Raw genomic sequence first — 15,026 nt, 5'->3', positions numbered from 1 at the left:
GATAGTTTCGAAATGTTTAAAAATGGTTTAAACCGTGTAAAAACTTTTTATTTCGAAATAAGGGCATATTGGAAAAAAATGACAACTCTATTGAAAATTGGGCAAACGATTTTGGAAATGGGTCGTATGAGTATTCAATTTTCTTGTAATCTCGTGTTTAAGAACTTTGGTCTTGTCGGAATTTACGTTTGACAAACGGTTCTAATTATCGTCGTAACGAGCCAAAACCGACTCATTAAATCCCGTCTCATCCCGCTCCTCTCCTCTCCCTTTCCCGCGGCACCCTTCCCCCTTCCTTTCCTTTTCATTTTCTTTTTCCTCCATCATCTTCCTTAATGTTCTAAGCTTTCCAAAACACAAAACACCATCTTTATACAAAAATTCAAGCTAATTTCACCATAACTCACTCGTTTCTAGTCCGATTTTCACAAAATTTATATTTTCGGAATCCTCTCTTCAAGATCTACATCCTAGTATGTTTTAATTTCAGTTTTCTTGATGTTGTTTTAAGACGAATTTGGGCATAATTTCGGTTTTTGTACTTATTATTGTGTTTTTATTGTTTATTTAGGTGAAGATTTAGAGGACGAGTTTGGGGACTCGTATATTGTTGACGATAGTGGTTAGTTGGCAGATTAGGGTTTGGGTTCAAGGTGCTAATTGCTCATTTTCTAGCTTAAGGTAACATATTTCGAGTTACTCGACGAATAATCGTCACATTCTTTGTTTTCTTGTATGATTTTGCGATTGTTGTTTGAGTAGTTAATTTCACATGATAATATGGGTTAGTTTCATGTCTTTTGTTAGTTTAAGTTTACATATTAGTATGAAAATGGAATGGGAACGATTAAGTAATACTTAAAACGGAGTTAAAATGAACAAAAACGGAAAAATGGAGGATTGGGGGTGGCGGCCAGCAGGCCCACGACAGGCCCACGGCTGGCCCGGTCACCCGTTGCTTGTTTCGCGGTTTTTCATGCATTATTTGTCATTTCGGGTTCATTAATGTTATAGTTAGTATAAGTCACATATGGGTACACTTTTGAAATGAATCATATTAGTAGTAAAAATTATGTTGATAGTAAAAATTATGTTTATATTGGTAGTTGCACATGTTAGTATAGGTTATAAAATGAAATTGTAATGAATAGGCTCAGAATGAATTATATAGCGATAATTGTAATGTTTGGATGATTATGCCGAAAACTGAGCCTTAGTCCCTTTGACTGATTCGATGTCAGTCAATTGTGTGATTGGTCAGCCGCAATTTAACCCGTAACTGTCGCAGGACTGGGGTTGCGGGTAAAAATTCGGTTGGATGAAATTTTATATGAATTGGATAATCGGCGTTTTTCTTGTTTTAGGCCATTTATTAAGTTTTAGTTCACATGTGTTGTTGGTTGAATTTAATAGTTTCTTATATTGTGAAAACGGCCTAGATTCCCCGAAACCTTTAATATTGTTAATATTGCTAGAAATGGTATTGGTATTAAATACTTTTTGCAGGTTGTTGTGTTTGTCATAGATAGGTCTTTATAGTCTTTGACGAGTATATGTTCACTGCTTAATAGCCTTTGTGTTCCTGACTTGGTGGGATTATATCCAAGTTGGGGCATGACCTCGTTACTTATTTTGATAGTAAGTGGTCAGCTTAAGTACTAGCCAACCCTTTGGTGGACTCCTTAGGGTACTCACTTTGTTTTAGAAAAATTGTGGGTCTTGGGTGCGGTGGTGTGTATCCGCATGTCTAGGTCTCAAGATTTTTAGGCTAGGGTTGTATTGTGTCTTGGCCATGTTTTGATAGAACCTCTGAGCCAAGATACCGGTTCGATTATCTTCCCTACCTCGTGGTATAGACTCGAGTTACAGAGTGACTATTGACGGGACTAAGAACTTATGCCTGTCTTTGATATATTGTCCTTTCTTGTATGGTGATTTTATGAATTGTAATAGGTGAGATGTAAGCCGGTTACAATTGATAAAGTTTGGATTACTATTTGTTATATATTTCACATGATAGTTTAATTTGGTCAGTTTAGTGTTCATATGTTAGAATACTTGATAATTGAATTATTTATCATGTTGTTTACATGTTACATTACATGTTACATTAAATATGACTTTTCGTGGCTGGGAGGACTCGAAGTTACTCCCCACTGAATTGTGGCTTTCGTGTTTGTATAAAATGCGATTGACAGGTTGATGATGCTTAGTTGGGGTACACGGACGAGCTAGTGAGCAAGAGAAGCTTGGACTTAGTTTGGTTATTTTTTTTTGTTGAAACCTTTAACTTTTGGTTGTGTATATATTTTGAAGGGACATATGTCTCCCTCTTCTATTTTGATTTGTATCACTATATCCCCGCGTCTTTAGTTATGTTATGTAAATTAGTTTGTTAGCATTTGCAGGTTTTGGGCACTCTTAAGTTGGAAATGTTTGTGAATGGTTTAGGAAAGTTTTAAAAATTACAGGTTTATCTAGTTGAACCAATTACAAACATATCCTGTCAGTTTTTCTGTAGAATTTACGTGTTTATTTAACGCTAAAAATGAGGGTGTCACAGTTGGTATCAGAGCTTGTTGCTCCCGACGCACGTTTGTGCACCCCACTTAAAATCACTTGACCTTTAAATAATAAACTTGAGAGATGGGTAGGATGGGTAGATTTAGGATTTTATGTGGTAGTCTGTTTGTGATTGCTAATTGTTAGGTACTAATTAATTTTCTCTTTTGTAAGATGGCTCCGCCAAGAAGAATTGATGATGCTATTTTACTAGTTCTTACTCAAATTCTCCAAAACCAACAAAATCAGCAGAATCAACAAGCTCCTCCTCCTCCCCCGCCTCCCGAGGGTACTCCAGGCACCTATACTTGGGTGGCTAACCAATTAACCCGAATCAACACTCCCACTTATGGTGGAGAGATTGATCCAGTTGCTCTTACAGGGTGGTTTCGGGAGTTAGAGAAAAGCTTTACGTTGTATGATGTTAAGGAGGAACATAAAGTGAAGCTGGCATCTCACTTCCTAGTACGAGAAGCAGATCGATGGTGGTCCATGACTGGGCCTACCGTTTCATCTGAACCAGGATTTGACTGGGAACGTTTCAAGGAATTAGTGGAGGCCCGATTTTATCCGCAAGAACTTAAACAGCAGAAGTTGAAGGGATTCATGGAATTAAAGCAAGGAAGCCTTCCTGTTCAGACCTTCACTGATAAATTCAACGAGTTGGCTCATTATGCAACTAGATTGGTGAAGGATGACAATGAAAAAGCCTTCTTTTATCTTGAAAAGCTCTCTCCTAAAATCAAAAGCATGGTCCGACGGGATTCCACCAGCTTTGTTTCAATTTACAATGATGCTTTATGGGCTGAGAATTCCCTGAAAGACATTGAAAATGAAGCTCGTGCAACCAGTTCCAATCTTGGCAAGAGGCCTTTATATCCATCTTCTAGGCCCTATACTCCTTCACCCAGGTTTACCTCTTCTCCTTCTGACCCAAACAAGAGGAGATTTGTTTCTACTGTGCAAGCTAACCGGGGTGGTCAATCTCCAGCTTTTAACGACAATAAAGGTACTAAAGACCGAGTGTGCTATAACTGCAAGAAACCAGCACATCCTGGTAAGTGCTTCGTTGATCCTATCATATGCTTTTCTTGCAACAAACCGGGCCACAAAGGCCAATGTTTGACCGGAGAAGAAGGTGACGGCTCCTACTATTCCTGCCGCCCCAGTGAGGCCAGTGAGGCCGAAAGGCCGGATTTTTGTCATGAGCCGAGCAGAAGCTGAGGCACACCCTGATATCATTACTAGTACATTTTCTATTTTTGATGTTCCCTGTTTGGTACTATTTGATACGGGTGCCTCTTTATCTTTTATTTCAATAAAACTCTCCGATAAATTATCACTTGAATCATCACATGGAGAAAGCACATCCATATCCTTACCCTCTGGTGATGTCTTTTCCTGTTCTAAAATCTATCCGGAAGTCCCTATTTCTATTGTGGGATCTATATTTCCAGCAAATCTTTTCCAATTTCCGCTTGAAGAATTTGATGTCATTTTGGGCATGGATTGGTTACATACTTATCATGCTCGATTTGAATGTCGAGATCAGAAAATAATTCTTACAAGCCCTTCAGGTCACCGTGTGTCTTATCAAATGGTTAAAAGACAAACCGGTACTAAATTAATTTCTGCTATGAAGTTTGTCAATGTGATGAAAAAGGGTCATCAAGCCTTCTTGTGTATGGTGACTCCTTCTGATTCTTCCTCTCTGCCTCCTAAAGAGAATGTTCCTGTAGTATGTGAATTTCCCGATGTTTTTCCTGATGAGCTACCGGGAATTCCTCCTGAAAGAGAAGTGGAATTTACTATTGATCTTATTCCTGGTACCGGCCCTATTGCTAAAGCTCCTTATAGGCTGGCACCGTCTGAAATGAAAGAGTCAGAGACTCACCGGATGATTTGATTGTCAAAGGTTTTATCCGACCTAGCTCTTCACCTTGGGGTGCTCCTGTTCTCTTTGTAAGAAAGAAGGATGGATCTATGCGATTATGCATAGATTATCGTGAGCTTAACCGGGTTACTATCAAGAATAAATATCCTCTTCCTAGAATTGATGATCTTTTTGACCAACTCCGAGGTGCTTCCACTTTTTCTAAAATTGATCTTCGTTCGGGCTATCATCAAATTCCAGTCCGTGAAGCTGACATTCTTAAAACCGCCTTCAGTACGAGATATGGTCATTTCGAGTTTACGGTGATGCCATTCGGTTTGACCAATGCTCCAGCAGTATTCATGGATCAGATGAACCGTACTTTCAGAGAACACCTTGACAAATGCGTTGTAGTGTTCATTGATGACATCCTGATCTATTCTAAATCTGAAAAAGATCATGCCAAACACCTTCGTGTTATTTTGGAGATTTTGCGCCGTGAAAAATGGTATGCTAAATTCTCTAAATGTGAATTCTGGTTACCTAAAGTGACCTTCCTTGGGCACGTCATTTCAAAAGAGGGCGTTATGGTAGATCCTGCCAAAATTGAAGCCGTTGTTGATTGGAAAAGTCCGACCAATGTTTCTGAAATCCGTAGTTTCCTTGGCTTGGCGGGTTACTATCGGCGATTTGTGAAGGATTTTTCAAAGATTGCTAGGCCAATGACTCAATTGCTGAAGAAAGAGTCTAAATTTGTGGGTCTGAAGAGTGTGAAAATGCCTTCCAGGAATTGAAAAAGAGGTTGACTACCGCTCCGGTGTTAACCTTACCTGAAGAAGGAGTGGACTTTGATGTTTACTGTGATGCTTCTAAGCATGGTATAGGTTGTGTCTTGATGCAAAAAGGGAAAGTCATTGCGTATGCCTCTCGACAGCTTAGAGTTCATGAAGTTAACTACCCGACTCATGATCTTGAATTAGCTGCGGTGGTGCATGCTTTGAAGATTTGGAGACACTACCTCATTGGAGTCCATTGCAACATCTACACCGACCACAAGAGCCTGAAATATCTCTTTACCCAAAAAGAGCTGAACATGAGACAAAGAAGATGGTTAGAATTGGTGAATGACTATGATGCCGATCTAATTTATCACGAAGGAAAAGCTAATGTGGTGGCTGATGCTCTTAGCAGAAAATCATGTCATTCTTTGAATTCTTTTCGGGAATTACCTCCTGAACTTGCTTTAGAACTTCAAAAATTAGGAATAAGCCTTGTAAAAAGGGGCTCTCATCATCTTGATGCCATGTCAGCCGAACCTGACTTCTACCGTGAGATCCGTGCTTGCCTTCCTGATGATCCTACTTTCAAATCCATTCGAGCTAAAGTTCAACTTGGGCAAGCTAAGGATTGTAAGATTGATGATAATGGGTATCTTTGTTATCATGGTCGAATCTATGTTCCGAGTGCAGCCGATTTGAGAAAAAAGAATTCTTGATGAAGCACACCTCTCTCCTTACTCCATTCATCCGGGAGGTACCAAAATGTACAAAGATTTGAGATTGCAATTCTGGTGGCCTAGGATGAAGATTGAAGTTATGGAGTATGTCAGTAAATGCCTCACCTGCCAGAAAGTAAAGATAGAGCATCAAAAGCCCGGGGGTTTGCTTCAACCCCTGGATGTTCCTCTTTGGAAATGGGAGTCTATATCCATGGATTTTGTGATGGCTTTACCCAGGACTTCCACTGGGAAGAATGCTGTTTGGGTGGTTGTGGACCGATTGACTAAGTGTGCTCGGTTTATTCCCATTAGAGAGACCTGGGGTTTAGAAGTTCTAGCTGGTGCCTATGTGAATGAAGTAGTGCGCTATCATGGGGTTCCTAAAGATATAGTTTCGAGATCGAGACCCTCGATTTTGGTCTCGTTTCGGACTGCATTACGAGAGAGCCTTGGGTAGTAAACTGCGATGAGCACTTGCTTTTCACGCCGCCACTGATGGTCAAACTGAGAGAACAATTCAAACTTTAGAGGATCTTCTTCGTGCCTGTGCCTTAGATTTCCAAACTTCTTGGGAGAAATGTTTACCTCTGGTTGAATTCTCTTACAACAACAGCTATCAAGCCTCCATTAAAATGGCACCATATGAAGCTCTGTATGGTAGGAGATGCCGTACTCCAGTCTGTTGGGATCAAACCCAAAATGTTCCAATGTTAGGACCTGATTTGGTGACCGAGTCCATTGAACAAGTTAAGATCATTCGGGAGCGGATGAAGGCCGCTCAGGACCGTCAAAAATCATATGCTGATGTCCGTCGTCGACCACTTTCCTTTGAGGTTGATGATCAAGTATTCCTTAAAGTGTCACCTATGAAAGGGGTGAAACGGTTTGGCGTAAAAGGGAAGCTGAGCCCTAAATATATTGGACCTTTCCGAGTGATTGAAAAGATTGGTCCTGCTGCTTACCGTTTAGAATTGCCCCCAAATCTGAGCAAGGTTCACAATGTCTTCCATGTTTCTCAGTTGAGGAAGTACATTAGTGACCCTAGCCATATCATCCAAGAAGAGATTCTTGAATTGGAGCCTAACTTGGCGGTTGAAGAAAGACCAATTCGGATTCTTGAAAAAGCCAACAAGCAACTTAGGAGCAAAGTTGTACCTTTAGTCCGTGTTCTTTGGCGTTGTGGAAATGTCGAAGAAGAGACTTGGGAGACTGAAGCTTCTATGTTAGCTAAATATCCTGAATTATTCTCGTAAGGTATTCCTTTTCTTACTCTTTTTCCGAGTTACTAAGCCGTGTTTAATCATAATTAGTAAAGATATTATTCTTATTATAGAACTTTAAACTAAAATTTTGAAAATGTTTTTATGATTTTTAATGGTTTTAACATTAATGAGTGTTAAATCTCGTTGTTGGAGACGTCCCAATAATGGGTTTTCTCATTTTTTGGTGTAGAAATATTTTTATATCTTGATATGAATGTGGATGTTCTTGTCTGATCAACAAGAGTATCACCGTTTCATTGAAAAGATACCTATATTTTTCTTATGATTATAATATTAAGATGTTGTATACTATAATTTCTCCTTCTAAGTTTCGAGGACGAAACTTTTTAAAAGGAGGGGTGATTGTAACACCCCGTAATTTCGGACCGTTAATATATTGCGGAAGTAATTTATTAATCAACTAAAATTTGATATTAACGTATTTGAAGTAATAATAATTCAAAGAAATATAATTTTATTATATTTAGAAGAAAAGTATTTATTTTGATAGTTTCGAAATGTTTAAAAATGGTTTAAACCGTGTAAAAACTTTTTATTTCGAAATAAGGGCATATCGGAAAAAAAATGACAACTCTATTGAAAATTGGGCAAACGATTTTGGAAATGGGTCGTATGAGTATTCAATTTTCTTGTAATCTCGTGTTTAAGAACTTTGGTCTTGTCGGAATTTACGTTTGACAAACGGTTCTAATTATCGTCGTAACGAGCCAAAACCGACTCATTAAATCCCTTCTCATCCCGCTCCTCTCCTTTCCCTTTCCCGCGGCACCCTTCCCCCTTCCTTTCCTTTTCATTTTCTTTTTCCTCCATCATCTTCCTTAATGTTCTAAGCTTTCCAAAACACAAAACACCATCTTTATACAAAAATTCAAGCTAATTTCACCATAACTCACTCGTTTCTAGTCCGATTTTCACAAAATTTATATTTTCGGAATCCTCTCTTCAAGATCTACATCCTAGTATGTTTTAATTTCAGTTTTCTTGATGTTGTTTTAAGACGAATTTGGGCATAATTTCGGTTTTTGTACTTATTATTGTGTTTTTATTGTTTATTTAGGTGAAGATTTAGAGGACGAGTTTGGGGACTCGTATATTGTTGAAGATAGTGGTTAGTTGGCAGATTAGGGTTTGGGTTCAAGGTGCTAATTGCTCATTTTCTAGCTTAAGGTAACATATTTCGAGTTACTCGACGAATAATCGTCACATTCTTTGTTTTCTTGTATGATTTTGCGATTGTTGTTTGAGTAGTTAATTTCACATGATAATATGGGTTAGTTTCATGTCTTTTGTTAGTTTAAGTTTACATATTAGTATGAAAATGGAATGGGAACGATTAAGTAATGCTTAAAACGGAGTTAAAATGAACAAAAACGGAAAAATGGAGGATTGGGGGTGGCGGCCAGCAGGCCCACGACAGGCCCACGGCTGGCCCGGGTCAGCCCGTTGCTTGTTTCGCGGTTTTTCATGCATTATTTGTCATTTCGGGTTCATTAATGTTATAGTTAGTATAAGTCACATATGGGTACATTTTTGAAATGAATCATATTAGTAGTAAAAATTATGTTGATAGTAAAAATTATGTTTATATTGGTAGTTGCACATGTTAGTATAGGTTATAAAATGAAATTGTAATGAATAGGCTCAGAATGAATTATATAGCGATAATTGTAATGTTTGGATGATTATGCCGAAAACTGAGCCTTAGTCCCTTTGACTGATTCGATGTCAGTCAATTGTGTGATTGGTCAGCCGCAATTTAACCCGTAACTGTCGCAGGACTGGGGTTGCGGGTAAAAATTCGGTTGGATGAAATTTTATATGAATTGGATAATCGACCTTTTTCTTGTTTTAGGCCATTTATTAAGTTTTAGTTCACATGTGTTGTTGGTTGAATTTAATAGTTTCTTATATTGTAGAAACGGCCCTAGATTCCCTGAAACCTTTAATATTGTTAATATTGCTAGAAATGGTATTGGTATTAAATACTTTTTGCAGGTTGTTGTGTTTGTCATAGATAGGTCTTTATAGTCTTTGACGAGTATATGTTCACTGCTTAATAGCCTTTGTGTTCCTGACTTGGTGGGATTATATCCAAGTTGGGGCATGACCTCGTTACTTATTTTGATAGTAAGTGGTCAGCTTAAGTACTAGCCAACCCTTTGGTGGACTCCTTAGGGTACTCACTTTGTTTTAGAAAAATTGTGGGTCTTGGGTGCGGTGGTGTGTATCCGCATGTCTAGGTCTGCACAGATTTTAGGCTAGGGTTGTGTTGTGTCTTGGCCATGTTTTGATAGAACCTCTGAGCCAAGATACCGGTTCGATTACCTTCCCTACCTCGTGGTATAGACTCGAGTTACAGAGTGACTATTGACGGGACTAAGAACTTATGCCTGTCTTTGATATATTGTCCTTTCTTGTATGGTGATTTTATGAATTGTAATAGGTGAGATGTAAGCCGGTTACAATTGATAAAGTTTGGATTACTATTTGTTATATGTTTCACATGATAGTTTAATTTGGTCAGTTTAGTGTTCATATGTTAGAATACTTGATAATTGAATTATTTATCATGTTGTTTACATGTTACATTACATGTTACATTAAATATGACTTTTCGTGGCTGGGAGGACTCGAAGTTACTCCCCACTGAATTGTGGCTTTCGTGTTTGTATAAAATGCGATTGACAGGTTGATGATGCTTAGTTGGGGTACACGGACGAGCTAGTGAGCAAGAGAACCTTGGACTTAGTTTGGTTTTTTTTTTGTTGAAACCTTTAACTTTTGGTTGTGTATATATTTTGAAGGGACATATGTCTCCCTCTTCTATTTTGGTTTGTATCACTATATCCCCGCGTCTTTAGTTATGTTATGTAAATTAGTTTGTTAGCATTTGCAGGTTTTGGGCACTCCTAAGTTGGAAATGTTTGTGAATGGTTTAGGAAAGTTTTAAAAATTACAGGTTTATCTAGTTGAACCAATTACAAACATATCCTGTCAGTTTTTCTATAGATCTTACGTGTTTATTTAACGCTAAAAATGAGGGTGTCACAATAGAGGAAGCCAAAGATTTGTCAACCCTATCTCCTCATGAACTAATGGGATCACTAATGGCTCACGAGTTCAATCTCGACAAGCATTCTAGTGAGTCTTCAAAGGGAAGGAGTCTCGCTCTCACGTCCTCTCCAAGCGATGGAGAAGACGAGGAGGAAGACGAGCTTGCTATGTTCTCAAGGAATCTAGCCGGGTTAGTCAATGGTCAAGAAAATAAAAGGTTCAAAAATAATTACTCGAAAAAACGCTTTCCTAAGAAACGACCTAGTTCCACCGTGGGATGCTTTAAGTGTGGTGATAAAACTCACCAAATTAAAGAATGTCCCACGTGGGATGAAATCAAATCAAAGGAAAAATGAGATAAAGTTAAAAAGGACTACAAACATAGAGTCATGAGCGCTATTTGGGGAATGTCCGACTCCGAGGAAGACGAGGAACTCATCGAGGAGCAACTAGAGGCTAAAATGTGTCTTACAAGTCATCTCAAGGACAAAGTCTCAAAAACTTCTAAAATTGAGCATCTTAGATGTCTCTTGGCTCACCCCGATGATTCCGACTCAGACTCCGACAATGAGGTAAAACATCTAAAAGCCAAGGTTAGATCTTACTCCAAAGATAAGGTATGTAAGCTTCTTGACAAACTCATTGATAAGTGTCGTTCACAAAATGATAAGCTTGATGTCATGCAAGACGAAATTGATGAAATTGCACAAGAAAACTTTAACCTTAAAAATGAACTGAAAGCAACAGACAGTGTCACTGTCACCTCTGAGGCTTATGATGAAGTAAAAAGAGTCAACAAATTGAACAAACAATTGACTAAAGAACTTGAGTGTCTTAAAATGATCCCCACGGATGTGTCTGATCTTGAAAATGTCAACACCACCTTGGTGATGCAAGTTTCCTTGCTAGCCAAGGAACGTGATGACCTTTTGAAGGACAAAGATGTTCTCAAAGATGAATTGGATGACCTAGTGGTTGAGATAATTGACTTAAGAGAAACAGTATCTGAAACTGTTGCTTCCAACAAAGATCTAGCTAAGTCAAATGAACATGTCAAACATTTTTTCAATGAAAAGGAGTGTCTTAAAATTGAATTATGTGATCACAAGAAAGAAATAGAAGTTCTTCATGAAAAGCTTGCCTTTTTCAAAAAGGGTATGCCCGAATGTAGCACTTATAAGTCTAATGCTTACAAAAGATCCGAAGAATTCGTTGATCTAAACAAACGTCTTGATAAAATGACATCTAAGTATGAGGATTCTAAAGAAAGAATTGGATACCTTGTGTCGAAACTCAATGCTCACACTCATGACTTCATAGTGGAAAAAAGATTGTCTATAGAAGTTGAAAAGAATGATGAACTTTTAAAAGAAAAATCTGTTTTCAAAGGCGTCATTAATGACCTAGTTGATGAGGTAGAAGAACCTAAAGTAACAAAGTGTGTCTCGGATCACACCTCGACATAACAATGAAGTCTCAAATGAACTTGTCACTAAATTATCCAAGGAGAATGAATGTCTTAAGGTTAACATAGATGCCTACAAAAGGGAAATTAGAATGCTTCACGAAAAATTTGTCAAATTTCAACATGATTCTCCCGAATGTAGTTCATCTAGCTCTAAAATCATTCACCTAGATAAATGCATCTCGGGTCTTAAGCTTAATGTTCAACAAAAATCTGAAACTTTCATGGAGCTTAAATCCGAGTATGACATAATGAAAAGGGACCTTGAAAGCTCTAAAGAAAGAAACAAGTATCTCACCTTCAATGTCAAGGAACTAAATAAGGAACTAAACAAGGAACGTGTTGAGGCTAAGAATGTTTCAAAGAATTGGGAAGGTGGCCAAAATGTTTTAAACTTTCCAACAAATCAGCCAAAAAGATGTGATAAGGTTGCCGGTCTAGGTTTTAAATGGAACAGTCAGTCCGACTGTTACATCCAGAAGCCTAAACCCGACTTTAGGAGAAGGAAATATGTTGGTCTTCCCGAATACATTATTTGCAACTATTGTGGTAAGAATGGTCATGTCTTTAATGCTTGGAAGAAAAGACATAATGACATTAACAAGAACATTAAAGTTGTAAAGCAAATGTGGATTAGGAAAGACATTGTGAGATATGTTGATCATAAAAGGGGACCCAAGTTTGTTTGGGTTCCTAAACTTAAAGCCTAATCTTGTGTAGGACTTAGTGAGAGGCGGCCGCACTTGGTACTTGGATAGTGGATGCTCTTGTCACATGACGAGTGATAGAAGCCAATTCCTCTCACTTAAAGCTTATGATGGTGGCACGATAACGTTTGATGACAACAAAAAGGTGAAGTAATAGGCATTGGAAAGGTTGGTAAGTCATCATTACTTTGTGTCGACAACGTGCGGCTTGTCTAAGGTTTGAAGCATAATCTCCTTAGTATTTCTCAACTTTGTGATAAGGGTAATATTGTTGAATTTAGTGCTAATTTGTGTCGTATTGTTGATACTACAACCCATGAGTTGATTCTTGAAGGTAGACGTGTCAAAGATGTTTACTTAACCGATTTGAACATGATATCCGGTCATACTATGTCTTGCATAAGTGTAATGAAAAATGACTCTTGGTTGTGGCACAAAAGATTTGGACATGTTAGTGCTAAAACTCTTAATACCCTTAGAAGACTTGACCTAGTTGAAGGTTTTCCTAACATGAAGTTTGAATTTGATAAGTTATGTGATGAATGTGCTAGATGCAAACATGTTAGAAGCTCCTTTAAATCCAAAAAGTGTACAAGTCATATTTGATGAATCTACCATTCTTGGACAGGTACAAAATAAGGATGAAGATGATGAAGATGATGAGGATGAATTTGAGATTGGTCTTGTGATAAAAGACTTTGTGTTTGCGGATGAAGAAGCTCCAAACAATGACGCCCTGCAACAGACAGACGGACTGTTACCTGCCAATGTCAACAACAATTCAGGGGGAACAGTCAGTAACACTGATACTACCTGTTCCTCCTCTTAAGCAGTAACAGACTCAACGGCTGTTACATCCACCTCCAGAGCAGCAACAGTGGAAGACACTGTCACCACATGCGAGCATTCAAACCCCATTGAAGTCCCCAGTCTTGATGTGCAACAACCTCAGGGACTGTTACCTCCAAATGAAAGCAACAATCCAAGGGGAACACGTGGTAACTCTACTGCCACTGTTTCTTCTCCGGACGCAACAGACCCAACGACTGTTGCCTCCACTTCAAAAAATGAAGCAACTCAGGATAGAGCTGAGGATAACCACTATAATCAGGAGGAAACAGTCACTGAGACTGCTACTGCTGAGGGGGAACAAGAAACCATTGTTCCAAAGAAGTGGAAACATCAAAGCTCCTATCCACCCTCAAATCTCACAAGTGATCTCAATTCTGGAATTCGAACAAGAGCCTCTCTCAACAATCTTGCCTATCTTGATGAGTATTGCGCCCACAATGCTTATCTTCGCTTTTAATTCCACTGCAATTTATTTTGTTTGTTCTTCATTCACGTTTTAGCTAGAAACAGTCCTGAATACTGTTACTTCTGGTCTGTAGCTTTTACTTCACTTGCTAAGACAAACAAGTAACAGTCAGAACAACTGCCGCTTCCTGATTTTAACAATTTACTTTGGCAATCGTGACACACTCTTAATCATTCAATTTATTTTATGTATCCATTTAACATTCATATTGTCAATCTACTTACTTTAAAACAATAAAGATTAAGTTGAAATTTTCAGTTAAACTCATTCATTGTTCTTAAGCACAATAGTCTGCGATACTGTCGGTTTGGTCTGTTGCTTACAACATTTGCAAAGCCAACTAGTAACAGTCTGTCTCACTGTTCCTCTAGTCAGGTCAACAATACGCCTTTTAACTTTCATTTAAAAGGGGTGTTTGTTAGATACTTGAGATATCATTTCATTTGACTAACTTAAATCAATTAAGTTTAGTTAAAATTTTTAAAAAAGTACCTAATTCACCCCCTCCCCCTCTTAGGTACTTAGAATCCATAAACTCTTCAAAAAGCTTCCTCAACGCCTCTATTTATTCTAAAAGCCGTTTCCTAATTTCCGTCAAGGTCTGACCAGTTGGAGAAAGGGCGCAGCACCTGCTGCGCCTCTTCGAAGAATCGCAGCTCTTGCTGCGCCTCTTCCCCAGGATGATTTCCGTGATTTTCAGCTTGGGATCTTTCCTAATTTATTTCGGCTATAATTTCTATTCCTCTAGGTTATTATTTTGGTAATTTTGTCAAATTACCAAATTTTATATTTCCCAAATATTTTCGGGTTCCCTTCTCGACACGAAATCGACATTTTCGCCAAACGCGCACACTTACCCATTTCATTTTATTTTCTTTTTTTAGGGGAATCATTTCACTCCTCATTTCACACTTATACATTCCTTTTTAAGTTTTTTTTTTCGGGGGTAGCCCTCCCTACCGTTCGGTCATTTTTTTCGCTCATTTCTGGGCAATTTTTCGCACCTTTTGTCCTTTTTTCGCTCATTTATGGGCATTTTTTTTCGCATTTTCGATTTTTTTTGCTCATTTACGGGCACCTTTTTTGCTTTTTTTTTCTTCTCATTTTGCGCTACTTTAAGTCACGTCTATGTTATGTGCAAATTCTATGTAAATTTCGGCAGCATGACGGCGCAAACCGTCATCTACCAAACCTGTTTGCTAAGCTAACCTGCAGGAACAACAAACAACCCAGTAGCAAAGGCACTCAGGCCATCATATATACAAC

At 38.3% G+C, this 15,026-nt stretch overlaps 1 pseudogene; it reads left to right on the top strand.

Moving 5' to 3' along the window:
- Window positions 1–4,216: 4,216 nt before the first annotated feature.
- The window catches only part of LOC141600952 (uncharacterized), a 53,537-nt pseudogene continuing 42,727 nt past the window's right edge, over window positions 4,217–15,026 (top strand).

Source organism: Silene latifolia, chromosome 9 (assembly GCF_048544455.1).
Source record: "Silene latifolia isolate original U9 population chromosome 9, ASM4854445v1, whole genome shotgun sequence".
Taxonomy (NCBI): Eukaryota; Viridiplantae; Streptophyta; class Magnoliopsida; order Caryophyllales; family Caryophyllaceae; genus Silene; species Silene latifolia.
Note: the sequence above shows the minus strand (reverse complement) of the source record. Positions and strands in the feature narration are given on the sequence as shown.